The 14530-nt window shown below is 39.0% G+C and overlaps 1 protein-coding gene across 7 annotated transcripts in view; it reads right to left on the reverse strand.

Annotated features, from left to right (window-relative positions):
- SGCD (sarcoglycan delta) overlaps positions 1-14530 on the reverse strand; it is a 1096788-nt gene that overhangs the window by 678816 nt on the left and 403442 nt on the right. For 3 of the 7 annotated variants that reach the window (XM_044947408.2, XM_044947414.2, XM_044947413.2), the window contains exon 1: positions 12725-13055. The exons of 1 other annotated variant lie outside the window; for it this stretch is intronic. The gene's annotated coding sequence lies outside the window, so the exon portion shown is untranslated. Of the gene's footprint in view, positions 1-12724; positions 13057-13826; positions 13969-14530 lie in introns of those variants that run through there. 3 more of the 7 variants (XM_044947410.2, XM_044947415.2, XM_044947412.2) reach the window with 3 other exon arrangements.

Below are 14530 nucleotides of genomic sequence, written 5' to 3' on the forward strand. Positions count from 1 at the left end.
AAGGAAAGATATAAGCATCTGAATGCAGAGTTCCAAAGAATAGCAAGGAGAGATAAGAAAGCCTTCCTCAGTGATCAATGCAAAGAAATAGAGGAAAACAACAGAATGGGAAGACTAGAGATCTCTTCAAGAAAATGAGAGATACCAAGGGAACATTTCATGCAAAGATGGGCTTGATAAAGGACAGAAATGGTATGAACCTAACAGAAGCAGATGTTAAGAAGAGGTGGCAAGAATACACAGAAGAACTGTACAAAAAAGATCTTCACAACCAAGATAATCACAAGTGTGACCACTCACCTAGAGCCAGACATCCTGGAATGTGAAGTCAAGTGGGCCTTAGAAAGCATCACTATGAACAAAGCTAGTGGAGGTGATAGAATTCCAGTGGAGCTATTTCAAATCCTGAAAGATGATGCTGTGAAAGTGATGCACTCAATATGCCAGCAAATTTGGAAAACTCAGCAGTGGCCACAGGACTGGAAAAGGTCAGTTTTCATTCCAATCCCAAAGAAAGGCAATGCCAAAGAATGCTCAAACTACCACACAATTGCATTCATCTCACACGCTAGTAAAGTAATGCTCAAAATTCTCCAAGTCAGGCTTCAGCAATACATGAACTGTGAACTTCCAGATGTTCAAGCTGGTTTTAGAAAAGGCAGAGGAAACAGAGATCAAACTGCCAACATCCGCTGGATCATGGAAAAAGGAAGAGGGTTCCAGAAAAACATCTATTTCTGCTTTATTGACTATGCCATAGCCTTTGACTGTGTGGATCACAATAAACTGGAAAATTCTGAAAGAGATGGTAATACCAGACCACGTGACCTTCCTCTTGAGAAACCTATATACAGGTCAGGAAGCAACAGTTAGAACGGACATGGAACAATAGACTGGTTCCAGATAGGAAAAGGTGTACGTCAAGGCTGTATATTGTCACCCTGCTTATTTAACATATATGCAGAGTACATCATGAGAAACGCTGGGCTGGAAGAAGCACAAGCTGGAATCAAGATTGCTGGGAGAAATATCAAAAACCTCAGATATGCAGATGGCACCACCCTTATGGCAGAAAGTGAAGAGGAACTAAAAGCCTCTTGATGAAAGTGAAAGTGGAGAGTGAAAAAGTTGGGTTAAATCTCAACATTCAGAAAACTTAAATCATGGCATCTGGTCCCATCACCTCATAGGAAATAGATGGGTAAACAGTGAAGCAGTGGCTGACTTTATTTTTTTGGGCTCCAAAATCACTGCAGATGGTGACTGCAGCCATGAAATTAAAAGACTCTGGCTCCTTGGAAGGAAAGTTATGATCAACCAAGACAGCATATTCAAAAGCAGAGACATTACTTTGCCAACAAAGGTCCATCTAGTCAAGGCTATGGTTTTTCCTGTGGTCATGTATGGATGTGAGAGTTGGACTGTGAAGAAAGCTGAGTGCTGAAGAATTGATGCTTTTGAACTGTGGTGCTGGAGAAGACTCTTGAGAGTCCCATGGACTGCAAGGAGGTCCAACCAGTCCATCCTAAAGGAAATCAGTCCTGGGTGTTCATTGGAAGGACTGATGTTGAAGCTGAAACTCCTATACTTTGGCCACCTCATGCAAAGAGTTGACTCATTGGAAAAGACCTTGATGCTGGGAAGGATTAGGGGCAGGAGGAGAAGGGGACAACCGACAATGAGATGGCTGTTTGGCATCACCAACTCGATGACATGAGTTTAGGTAAACTCTGGGAGTTGGTGATGGACAGGGAGGCCAGGTGTGCTGCAACTCATGGGGTCACAAAGAGTCGGACACGACTTAGTGACTGAACTGAACTGAACCAAGTGAGATACATTTCAAGAATGTAAGACAGGTTCAAATTTACATATATATATATATATAAAATCAAGTATATAAACAAGTTAAAGAACAAAAATGATATGATCATACCAAATGACAGATGAAAACATTTGATAAGATCTAACACCAAATTCTGATTTTAAAATCTCTTTAAAAAATCAGGAATAAAGGGAGATTACTTCAAATGGATAAAAACCATCTATCAGAAAAAGCTATTTAACATCATACTTAATGGTAAAAGGCTGAATCCTTCCCTGCAAGGCTTAACACAGTACTGGAAGTGTAGCTACTGCAAAACACAAGAAGAAGAAATAAAGAGCAGGCAGGTTGTAAAGGAAGAGACAAAATTATCTGTATTTATAGATGACAACATTGTCAACACAGAAAATCTCAAAGATTCTAAAAAAAAAATACAAGTAATAAATGAGTTCAATAAGATCACTGATAAGATATGCACAAAAAAATCAATTTCATTTCTACAGACTTCCTTGGTGGTCCAATGGATAACACAGGGGACACAGGTTTGATCCTTGTCCAAGAAGATTCCACATGCTGCAGGGCAACTAAACCGGTGTGCTGCAACCTCTGAAGCCCTCACACCTATAGCCTGTGCTCCGCAACAAGAGCAGCTTCCTCAATGAGAAGCCTGCACACCACAGCCAGAGAACAGTCCCTGCTCGCTACATCCAGAGAAAGCCTGTGTGCAGCAACCAAGACCCAGCACAGCCAAAAATAAACAAATTTTTAAAAATCAATTACATTCTTGTATACTAAAAATTTACATGCAGAAACTGAAACACACATAACCACCTATAATCATTTCAAAGAAAGAAATATAGAAATATACAGGTAAAACTGGTATATACTATATTTGTATACAAAAAAACTCTATAAAGTTTTGATGAAGAAATAAAAGTCGTCCTAAACAAATGGAAAACACACTATATTTTTGAACTGAAATATTCAACATAGGAAAGGTGTCATTTCTCCTCTAATTTATCTATAGGTTGAAAGCAATGCCTATCAAACATCAAGCAAAGTTGTTTTTGTTTTTTCCTAAAATTGAATTGAAAAGGCACAGACTCTTGAGTATCTAAAGTCATCTTTACAAAAAAACAAATGAAGTAAGAGTAGGGGGAGTTATTCTACCAGAAATGAAGGTTTCTGAGAAAACTACAGTAATCATGACAATGTTGTGTTGTTTGGGGATATAGATACAGAATAGAAGAGACAGGAATAGATCCATAAAGATATCCTCAATTGATTTTTGACAAAGAAATCCAATTCAATGAAGTGAAGGGAAGTCTTTTCAACAAATTTTGCTGGAACAACTCAACATTTACAGGCAAAAATTGAATTATGACCTAAACCTCACACCTTATACCAATGTTATCTCATAAAGAGTGAAATGTAAAACAAACCTGTAAAACTTTTAGGAAAAAAGGAGAAAAATCTGTAAATAGGAAAAAAAAAGGAGAAAAATCTGTAAGTAGGACAAGGACAGGAGTTCACAACTCACAAAAACTAGTCAAATGGGACTCATTAAAATAAACCGTTTGAGGTCTTTGAAATTCTATGCAAAGATGACTAAAAGACAAACTACAGACTGATAGGAAATATTTGCAAATCATATATTCAAGGAAAGACTAGTGTCTTGTATACAAAAGTCTTACAGCCCAACACTGAAAGAACAATACAATTAGAAAAAGGGCAAAACAGATAAACAATTTCACCAAAGAGGATATGCAGATGGCAAACAAGCAAATGAAAAGATGTCCAACATCATTAACCATTAGAGAAATACAAATAAAACCACAGTGAGATAATACTATCCACCTATCAGATTTGTAAAATTAAAAAAGAACTGTGACAACACCAACTGCTGGCAAGGATGTTGAAGATCTGGGTGACTCATATTGCCGGTGGCATTTTAAACTGGCACAGCTGCTTTGGAAAAACCAGTTCTGAATTGTTTTTAAATAAAAAAATTAAACAGGCAACTATCATATGACCCAACAACAGTTCTCCTGGGCATTTACTCTGTTTATGTACTCTTTGCATATTCCAAATAAGTGAAAACTTACGTTTATACAAACACTGGTGCATGAATATTCATAGTGGCTGTATCTGTAATAGCTAAAAACTGGAATCAGACCAGCTGTTCTTCAAAGGATGAACATTTAACAAACTTGCATACCATGGAATAGGGCTCAGTAATAAAAAGGAACAACTTGATACACACAACAACTTGGATGAATCTGCAAGAAATTATGCTGAATTAAAGCTAATTACAAAAGGTCACATACTGAAATATTCATTTTACTGGACACTTCTGAAATGGCAATATTTCTCAAAAATGGAGAGCAGTATGGTGGTTGCCGGAGAAGGTGATGGCACCCCACTCCAGTCCTCTTGCCTGGAAAATCCCATGGACAGAGGAGCCTGGTAGGCTACAGTCCATGGGGTTTCTAAGAGTCGGACATGACTGAGCGACTTCACTTTCACTTTTCACTTTCATGCATTGGAGAAGGAAATGGCAACCCCCTCCAGTGTTCTTGCTTGGAGCATCCAAGGGATGGGGGAGCCTGGTGGGCTGCCATCTATGGGGTCGCACAGAGTTGGACACGACTGAAGCAACTTAGCAGTATAGTGGTTGCCAAGAGTGAGATACAGAGGTGTGGAGGAAAGAAGTGGGTATGGTTACAACAGGGAAACATGAGAGCATCTGTGAGATTGAAAGTGTTTAAGCATCTTGCCCGTGAAGGTGATACATGAACCAGGTGATGAACATTTAGTGCACACATGCACAGACAGGTACACATGAGTACAAGCAAAATTGCAGAAATCTGAATAAGATTGCTAGAGTGTAACATGGAGAAGGAAATGGCAACCCACTCCAGTATTCCTGCGTGGAGAAGCCCAGGGACAGAAGAGCCTGGTGTGCTGCCGTCTATGGGGTTGCACAGCGTCAGACACGACTGAAGCGACTTAGCAGCAGCAGACTGTATCAACGTCAATATCCTTCTTGTGAATTCTAAGACAGTTGCGCAAAATATTCTATTGAATGAAACTTGGAAAAGTATACAAGGGATCTTTCTGCATTATTTCTTACAACTGTATGTGAATTTATAGTTAATAAAATTTTCTATTAAAGAAAAAATGTGAACGATAATCGTACAGCAAGATACTCCAAGAGGAACAAGGCCAAAAATTGTTTCTATGCTATTGCCTTCCCTGAAGTTTGGCACTTTCCTAGAATAAGATAACAGAAAGGAGGGTTTTTTGGGTGGAGAGGTTGTCTTTTTGTCAATTCAACTAAAGGCTGGAAAACATAACCAGATATTTATATGAGAAGGTTTAGTTAAAATGACAAGAAGTTCATTTTCATAACTTCATAATATTGTTTGTCTTTTAGATGCTTTACTCTGAGGCCAAACCACAGAATTCTTAGAAATCACATTAAAACACTAAACATCTGCCTTTGTGCTGCTCTGTCCAGGAACAGAAGCTGACCCGGCTGAACAGGCCTGCAAGCACACAGTGCGCTAAGATGCAGAGGGATGTGGGATTACAGGCGATGCCAATCCTTAGAAAGCAGAGGGAAAGAAGTGTAAGATGCTGTTTATAATAGCCAGGACATGGAAGCAACCTAGATGTCCATCAGCAGATGAATGGATAAGAAAGCTATGGTACATATACACAATGGAGTATTACTCAGCCATTAAAAAGAATACATTTAAATCAGTTCTAATGAGGTGGATGAAACTGGAGCCTATTATACAGAGTGAAGTAAGCCAGAAAGAAAAACACCAATACAGTATACTAACGCATATATATGGAATTTAGAAAGATGGTAACAATAACCCTGTGTACGAGACAGCAAAAGAGACACTGATGTATAGAACAGTCTTATGGACTCTGTGGGAGAGGGAGAGGGTGGGAAGATTTGGGAGAATGGCATTGAAACATGTAAAATATCATGTATGAAACGAGTCGTCAGTCCAGGTTCGATGCACGATACTGGATGCTTGGAGCTGGTGCACTGGGACGACCCAGAGGGATGGTATGGGGAGGGAGGAGGGAGGAGGGTTCAGGATGGGGAACACATGTATACCTGTGGCGGATTCATTTTGATATTTGGCAAAACTAATACAATTATGTAAAATTTAAAAATAAAATTAAAAAAAAAAAGAAAAAAAAAAGATGCAGTTTTGATGAAGACTGCAGGCAATTATATTTTTTAAAAATTGAGATCGTATTTCAAAAGAGCATTCTTCAGGGAAACACTAAAGGTATAGTACCTGAGAGAGCTGTGGCCAATATACCAATTAAAGTATGTTAAATATATCAACAATAATCATCGCATTTGTGTATTTAATGTTCAAATAATTCATATATTTTGGTGGGAGTTGTTTAACATGCACAAATTTTATTAATTTTTGAAAAGAATTTAAAAACAGTATGTTTATAACTTTTTATAAGTTCACCAATATAATAAAACATTTTGTTGATTAATGGGAAAAAGACAAGTAGAAGATGCTGAGGGGTAGGGTGGGGTTGAGGAGTCAGGAAAGCAAATGAAGATTAAAGACTGTATAGAGGAGGGTGAAACGAAGACTCTCTGCTGACCTAGTACAGTGTGTGTGAGGGCAGAGAGTACTAGATGACAAACCCCAAGACTGGACGATGAGGGCTCCCCAGTAGTGACTGACATTTGGGGACAAGCTGATAGGCCAGAGAAGACACTCCCATATTCCTACTGCTCTGGATTCTGAGTTTGATAAGAAACTTTTATCCTAAAAAATAAATCGAATACTATCTGGGATTTATTGGGCCCTTACTGATAACCAGAGGAACATTTTATTGCTGAACCGTCATTCAATCCCCATAAGATAACAGAAGGCTGGGGTTAGAGAGAAAAATTACTGGGAAAAGGTGGAAATGGACAATTGACTGTTGAGGTATCAGTGGAGGGAAGGGGGCTTCATAGAGACCTGACGTCTCAGATAGGTCTTAAAAACAGGAAGGAGTTTGCCAAATGGTGACTTATTCTTAGTATGTATTTTCTGTTCAGGAGAACGGAGCCAAATACCATCAGAGAGAAGTCACAAAAGATATATATCTTATTCGAAATATGCTTAACGGGTGTCAGTCCCCTCAAGATCTGTAAGAGGACAAAATGAGGGACGGGGTAAGGAAGGGCAGTTATCCAGGTGTTTTCAGAGACATTTCCCCCCTTCTACCTTTCCCCTTTCATATAATCCTATCATGCATATATTATATCTCTTCTTGGGCAAATAAATTCAGGTTCAGAAGAGAGGAAATGCTTAGGTCAAGGCCATACCCTGTAAGGTAGAAGAATATTTAAAATACAGGTTTAATTAAAACTCCTGGCTTCTCCATCACCCTCCTATTCTGATTGCAACAGATATGCTCATAAAAGAAAGGATGGATTACAGGTGTGATGCCCATTACACAAGAGTGGACCAAATGGGTACTGAAATAGCAGGGCCCCAAGAGCAGCAAAGAGGGGAAAAGAAGGAAGCAAAGATATTGAGAACTGCTAAAGATGAACTTCACTCCTGCTACATTTGTCAAGGCATTCTTTTCCATCAAGAAAGATGATCAAATGCTTAAAACAGACCCCAAAAGAGCACATCTAATGAGTCCAATATTGCATTTGAAGATAACAATGGATGGTGGTAAAGTGAGCATGTTTTAGAAACAGACTGGCTTGGGTTCAGAATTTGGTTCCTTTTGGGATCCAGCTCTGGTTCCTCCCCTGAATCAGCACTCAACGTCTCATCCATCCCTGATTCTATCTTTTGCTGGAACAATCAGTTTCAAGCAGGCTCTATCCAGCTTCACAGTGGTGCACACTGACAGCATCTTACTTTGGGCCCTAGACACATACCTACTGCAAGTACCTGTCCCAGGGATTCACTGAGGATGTGCTGGGAGACCTCAGTGGGAACCCAATGGCACTCAGAAATGCATAATCTAGAAGTCAGAGTAGGACAACAGCCAATGAATAGATGTTTCCCTTTCATCCCCTAGGCTTTAAGGTTTTAAGATGCATTTTCTAAAAAGCTCCTCAAACTATCCTTCCAGCAAATTCGAACAATAAACTTACTATTGGTGTCCAACTCAGTAACAAGTCACATATTGGTTCTCTCCTTCACTCCTTGTTACTTTACTCCTGCTCCAGGTAGTCATTTCCCAGGAGATTGCTTACAGGAGAAACTAGCTGTATGACTTGAACAACTTATTTTACCTGTCTGAAACATAAATTTCCCCAAACATAAAATGGAATTAATAATTATATTTTCCCAATAGTCTTAGAATTATGAACAAACATATTACACGTAAAGCATTTGGCCTGGTGTTGAGCCCACGGTAAGCAGTGAATAGATGCTGCTGCTGCTGCTAAGTCGCATCAGTCATGTCCGACTCTGTGCGACCCTCTAGACAGCAGCCTACCAGGCTCTGCCGTCCCTGGGATTCTCCAGGCAAGAACACTGGAGTGGGTTGCCATTTCCTTCTCCAATGCATGTAAGTGAAAAGTGAAAGTGAAGTCACTCAGTCATGTCAGATTAAGCGACCCCATGGACTGCAGCCCACCAGGCTCCTCTGTCCATAGGATTTTCCAGGCAAGAGTACTGGAGTGGGTTGCCATTGCCTTCTCCGAGTGAAGAGATGACAGCTATTTTATTCCCTGGTTCCTCTGTAAAGTCATTGAACATCTTATTTGGAAGCCCAGATGTACAGCAAAGAAAGTCTCCAACAAATGCCCAAATGCAAGCTGTTACATACCCTATGTAAAAAAAAAAAAAAAAAATGTTTGAAGCTTATTTCCCAGATACATATGGCCCAAGTTCAGAATTCCATCATTGCAAAATGGACAAAAGTTTGAATAAAAATTCAAATATCTCAAAGGTGAGATGGAATTTGGGGAAAATAGGATTATCTACTGCTGGTGTAATACATATGTTAAATCATAAAGTAATGCCAAATAGACCAAACTTTATCACATAGCTAGCTAGCAATTCTAAGGAAGTCTGGGGACTGGTTTCAGTCTTTGACATTGCTTCAGTAGAATGCCTATTTTCCTCTCTTCCATCCTCACCAGATTTCTTAGGAATACTTTTGAATCCCCCATTGTGTTAGGAGGTTTATTTTGAGCTGAAGAAGGTGGTAAAGTTTTATACTATACACTACATAAAATTATGGTAAACGAAATAAACTTATTTGGAAGAGTAAAAATGAAGATTATTTCCACAAGTTCTTGGGAAAAAATAACAAAAATAGCAGTGAAAGAGGAGGCAAAACCCTCCTGTTGTGTCAGATTGAAGACATACAGAGGAAGGAAAAAAGAATACAAAGAGGAATCTGTAAGATGAAGCAACCACAACAAAACAGAAATGGCACAGAATGACCTCATCACTTTTCCAAGGGACCTAAATCTTCCCTGTTTCAGCACATTGACCACGCCCAAAAACGTTCTGCTCCTACCTGGAGCTTCTTTCATTTTAAACAAGCTTCTTTTTTTTTTTTTTTTTAAAAACAAGCACTCAAAGCCAAAAGAAGTCCTACTGGTCTATGATATTTGCACATGAAAAAGACAAATCTGGAGAAGATTTCAGATTTGAAAGACAAAACCAATCAGTATACAATTCTGTCAAGCCCCAAAGGCTACAACAGACTTTGAATTGCTATTCAGATTGTCATCACAGAGATCAGTGTAAATTGGGAAATGAGTTGCACGTTTAAAATGATGAAAAAGAAGATGATCCAGTGGACTCTTCTAATTATTCTAGCCAGCCATGACACCGCATTAACTCTGCCTCTGTGAGATTTTCTCTATCAAACATTTTGTACTGTTCATAACCCTATCACTCAATGCCCATGTTAATCACCTCATATTTGGAATAATATGAAGAGTTTGTAATAAGACTCCCTTGAACACCATTCTTCTTTCCACCCACCAAAATTCATCAGAAATCCCCGTGTCATATTATCCTTGCCCAATACCAGTAGAAGAGAGTTCTTGGGTGTGATATAGGGATGTAATGAAGGTAAGATCTGATGAAATACAGGAGACAGGCCATCTCATCCTAATTTTACTATCTACACCCTGCTGAAATTTTCTACAAGCCAGTCTCTTGAATTTCATTTATGAAATTAGTAAAAGGGAAGTGGGGGGACATTGCAGCCATATATAATTTTACAGCTGAAGAGGCATTTCATACCACTGCAGCTGGACAGGAAGGTTGAAAAAGGAAGGGTGTTGGTTAGACAATGGTTTCAATTATTTTTTTTTAATTTAGGTATAATTGATATAAGATTTGATTAGTTTCAGGTGTCCAACATAATGACTTGATATTCACTGATCAATATTTTTAAAGAATTCTATCAGTTAATAAAAATTTAAACTCCCTAGGATAGATTATTACCAAATGTCCTTCAGCTGCAATTCTCTGTGATGGTATTACTCTGTAACACAATTGGATGTAGACTGGAAGAGTGCCCCAACACATGTCCCCAAATCTGTCAGATCATCTATGGAATCTATCTGAAATGATCCAGATAACCCATTGGAGAGTTCTTGTTGTACTTCTCAGAGTTCCTTTACATTAAAAATAAATTTCTTCTGCTCCTAGCTGTCTATTTCTTACCAATTATTTAACAGCAATTTATGCATTGTTCTTCTACTAACACCTGGTAGAGCACAAATTTATACTCCAATTCCTACATTTTAACACTACTTCCTGAAAATAGCTTTATTTCAACTCAGGGGTCCAATTCATTAACATTCATGCAGTGGTTCATTTTTAGATCTTTCCCTCCCAGCCTTAAGGCAGAAACTAAAGCTATGTGGATCCTTATTTCATGGGATGCCAGTTCTAGTCTATGAATTTCAATACATCCTTTAACTATTGCTTTCCTCTGGTCTACAATAGCAGGTAGGCAGTGCAGGGGTATAAGACACAGTTGTAAAGTACCTGTTGCTAAGTCACTTCAGTCGTGTCCGACTCTGTGCGGCCCCATATACGGCAGCCCACTAGGCTCCCCCGTCCCTGGGATTCTCCAGGCAAGAACACTGGAGTGGGTTGCCATTTCCTTCTCCAATGCATGAAAATGAAAAGTCAAAGTGAAGTCACTCAGTCGTGTCCCAGTCTTTGCGACCCCATGGACTGCAGCCCACCAGGCTCCTCTGTCCATGGGATTTTCCAGGCCAGAGTACTGGAGTGGGGTGCCATTTCCTGTACTCTACTAAATATAACATGCATGATGCTGGCTTCCTCCAGCCTCAACTGATAGATAAGACAACTTTCCTGGCAAATAACTTGCTTTTATTTTAATTCACCCATTGTATACGCTGAAAATAACAAGTTCACATACTAGCAGATGTGAGAAAGCCATGTCTCTAGATTTGCTATTCTGGGGCAAGATTTGATTTAACCTTCCAGGGTCAAGCCTGAGAACAAGTAAATCCTGAAAGAAATCAGGAAGCAAGCAGGACATAACAGATTTCATTAACCCTAGTTACTGTGTCCTTTTATTCCACTTATACTTTTTGTTGTTTAATTTTGGATTTTTAAAAAAAAATTCACAGTCTTCAGCTAAAGGTTATGCTTACACTCTCTTGGCATTGAAGAATAATTTAGGCATAGCCTCTGTAGTTTGTAATAACATGGATGAACTCTTGGACAATTTTAGCAAGAAAAGGTGCTTTCTTTGCAGAAGTTACAATTCTTTTAGACACACTTTTATAGGATATTTTATTTTCTACTGACAATAATCACAAAAATGTAAAATGTGTTTATAAGACTGGTGTTTTGGTTTAGATGAGGATGATGTTGTGAAATGAGCAGATTTTAAATCAATTCACCTGAGAGTCCAGGTGTAAAGCAAAGACACAGCAAGCCAGCTGACCCAGTGGTACGAAATGCCATGTTAGACTGAGAGCCCATACAGAGTAAACCCACATTTCAGTGGCCCTATCTATGGTTTTGTTTTGCTTCCAAAAAAAAGCGACATCAATTTTCTGTTACATCACTTAAATGCATTTAATCAAAATTCATATGCCCTATTTTTATTTTTTGGGCTTCCCCGGTGGCTCACAGGGTAAAGCATCTGCCTGCAATGCGGGAGACCTGGGTTCAATCCCTGGGTCAGGAAGATCCCCTGGAGAAGGACATGACAACCCACTCCAGTATTCTTGCCTGGAGAATCCCATGGACGGAGGAGCCTGGTAGGCTACAGTCCATGGGGTCACAAAGAGTCGGAAACGACTGAGAGACGTCACTATTTTTATTTTTTAGTACAAAAAAATATTTTTTCCCAATCTATACTTACAACATCCAGGGCAATTATTCTCTAACATGAGTTTCCATTTTACACAGGATTTTATCCACTAATTCAGGAGCATCGTGGGAGAATGCATGACCTGAGCAGTTTTGTGACAACCATATGCATAAAGATAACTGATAGTTTGAGAACATTTCAGCACTCCTTTGGGGAAACAGTCAAGCCTGAAGTCCATTAACAGCTAAAAAGGAGAAAGTAAAAGATAAAAAGGTAACAAACTGGGAAACCCTTCAAAGACTGGTTTAAATGGCTGGCGTGAATATTTTATTTTCTACTGGCAATAACCACAAAAATAACTTCTATTTATTGCATATGTACTCTTCCTAGGCATTGCACTTTTAAGCCTCTGAAGTGGCCTTATTTCTTTGTTTTACAAATGGGGAAATACAGGCTTAAAGAAGGCAAACCACTTTGTCAATGCTTTGGAGCAGCTAAGGGAAAGAGCTAGGATTTGCACCCAAACTTTGTTATGTCCAAAGCCTATGTGGCTTAAAATCATTAGTCTTTTACCTTGCACTTGTCACAGAGTCACTGGCAAATCACACGTAGGAAGAAGGCCAAGTTCAGGTGGTGCTCCAGTCTCGCAGGATTTGATACTTGCTGTAAGCGGGGATTTCTAAGGCTTTTTCTGACAAAAGTTTAAAATAGCTTGACTCAAGATGTCCCAGACTTTTATCCCACACCTCTCAAGCCCTTAGTCTAAGGCTGCATCGTTGCAAAAGACCACATAGCCTCTTCTCACAGTGTAAGTTTCCTTCAGCAGAAGGAAAAGCTAAAAGAAGAAGCTAAAGCAGAAGAAGCTAAAGAAATGTGCTCTCCCCTTCCTGGTTTCTCTCTCTCTTTTCTGGAAAACTAGCTTAATTCATTTCACCTGTGTTCCTCTAGGTGGGGCTTGGTTTTGCTTGTCAAGCCTAAACACTTTCAGCTGGGCCAGTAATGAGTGGCCTCTCCAGAAAATAACAATGGTATTGATTTTAAAAATAACAAGGAGATTTGTAGAAATTTAGAAACTATGGGGCAGCACAAAGAAGAAAATAAAAATTACCAAATAACTACCATTAAATTTTGTAGAATAGACTTCTAGTCATTTGTTTTTTCCTTTTTTTTTTTCCTTTGCATGGGCAATAGTTACAAAATAATTTTTCTCATGGAAAATTTCAAAAAGATACAAAAGTAGGCGGACTAGTGTCAAAACTCCAATGCACCCATAACCCCGCACAGTTAATAATTCGTGACTAAACTTATTTTTCATCCATACTCCAACCCAGGTACCCCCTTACTCCAGGTTATTTTGAAGACATCCTAGACACTGGAGCATTTCAACTGGAAAAAGTTCATTATGTACTTTTATAAAATAAATGAGCTTTTCATTAGTCATGATCTAATACCATTATTTCACCTGCAAGTTTAACAATAGTTCATATCATTTAACAATAGTTCATAGCAAAGTGGAAATACAAACACTAAATATGGGCAGTTCATATCATAATACACCTGTATTTAGTGTTCATATTTCCACTTTCTCATGAATCTTTCCTTGGTTAAGTGTTTGAATCAGGATAAAATTTAGGTCTACATATTGCTATGAGTTGGCTTGTCTCCTGTATCTTACCTCCTCAAAGTGTAGTCAGGATGCAGCACCCTGGGTTCCCCTGGGAGCTTGTTAGATCTGCAGAACCTCAGCCAATCCCCACCCTACCCAGACCACCTCAGGCAGAAACTGCGTCATAACCAGATACCAGGTGATTCATATGCCTAGTAATTAAAGTCTGAAGCTCAATGTTTTTAAGTCTCTTTTAATCTAAGTTTCTCTCTCTTCAGCTTTTTTCTTCATATATCTTTTTAAAACATCTACATTGTCTTCTCAAGTTTCTCACAGTGTGGCTAATGCTAATTGTAGCCTCATGGTAATGTGTAACACTACTTTTAATATAAAATGGAATTATATCTAAAGGCCTGGTCAGAAGCAGGTTCATTTTCTGGGCAGGGCTTACATCACCTGGTCTCACCTAGAAGACTGAGCACTGAAGAACTGATGCTTTCCAACTGCAGTGCTGGAGAAGACTCTTGAGAGTCCCTTAGACAGCAAGAAGATCAAACCAGTCAATCACAAGGGAAATCAACCCTGAATATTCATTGGAAGGACTGATGCTGAAACAGAAGCTCTAATGCTTTGAAAACCTGACGTGAAGAACTGACTTATTAGAAAAGACTCTGATGCTGGGGAAGATTGAAGGCAAAAGGAGGATGAAGCAGAGGATGAGATGGTTGGATGGCATCACTGACTCAATGTACATGAATTTGAGCAAACTCCAG

Source organism: Bubalus bubalis, chromosome 9 (genome assembly GCF_019923935.1).
Source record: "Bubalus bubalis isolate 160015118507 breed Murrah chromosome 9, NDDB_SH_1, whole genome shotgun sequence".
Taxonomy (NCBI): Eukaryota; Metazoa; Chordata; class Mammalia; order Artiodactyla; family Bovidae; genus Bubalus; species Bubalus bubalis.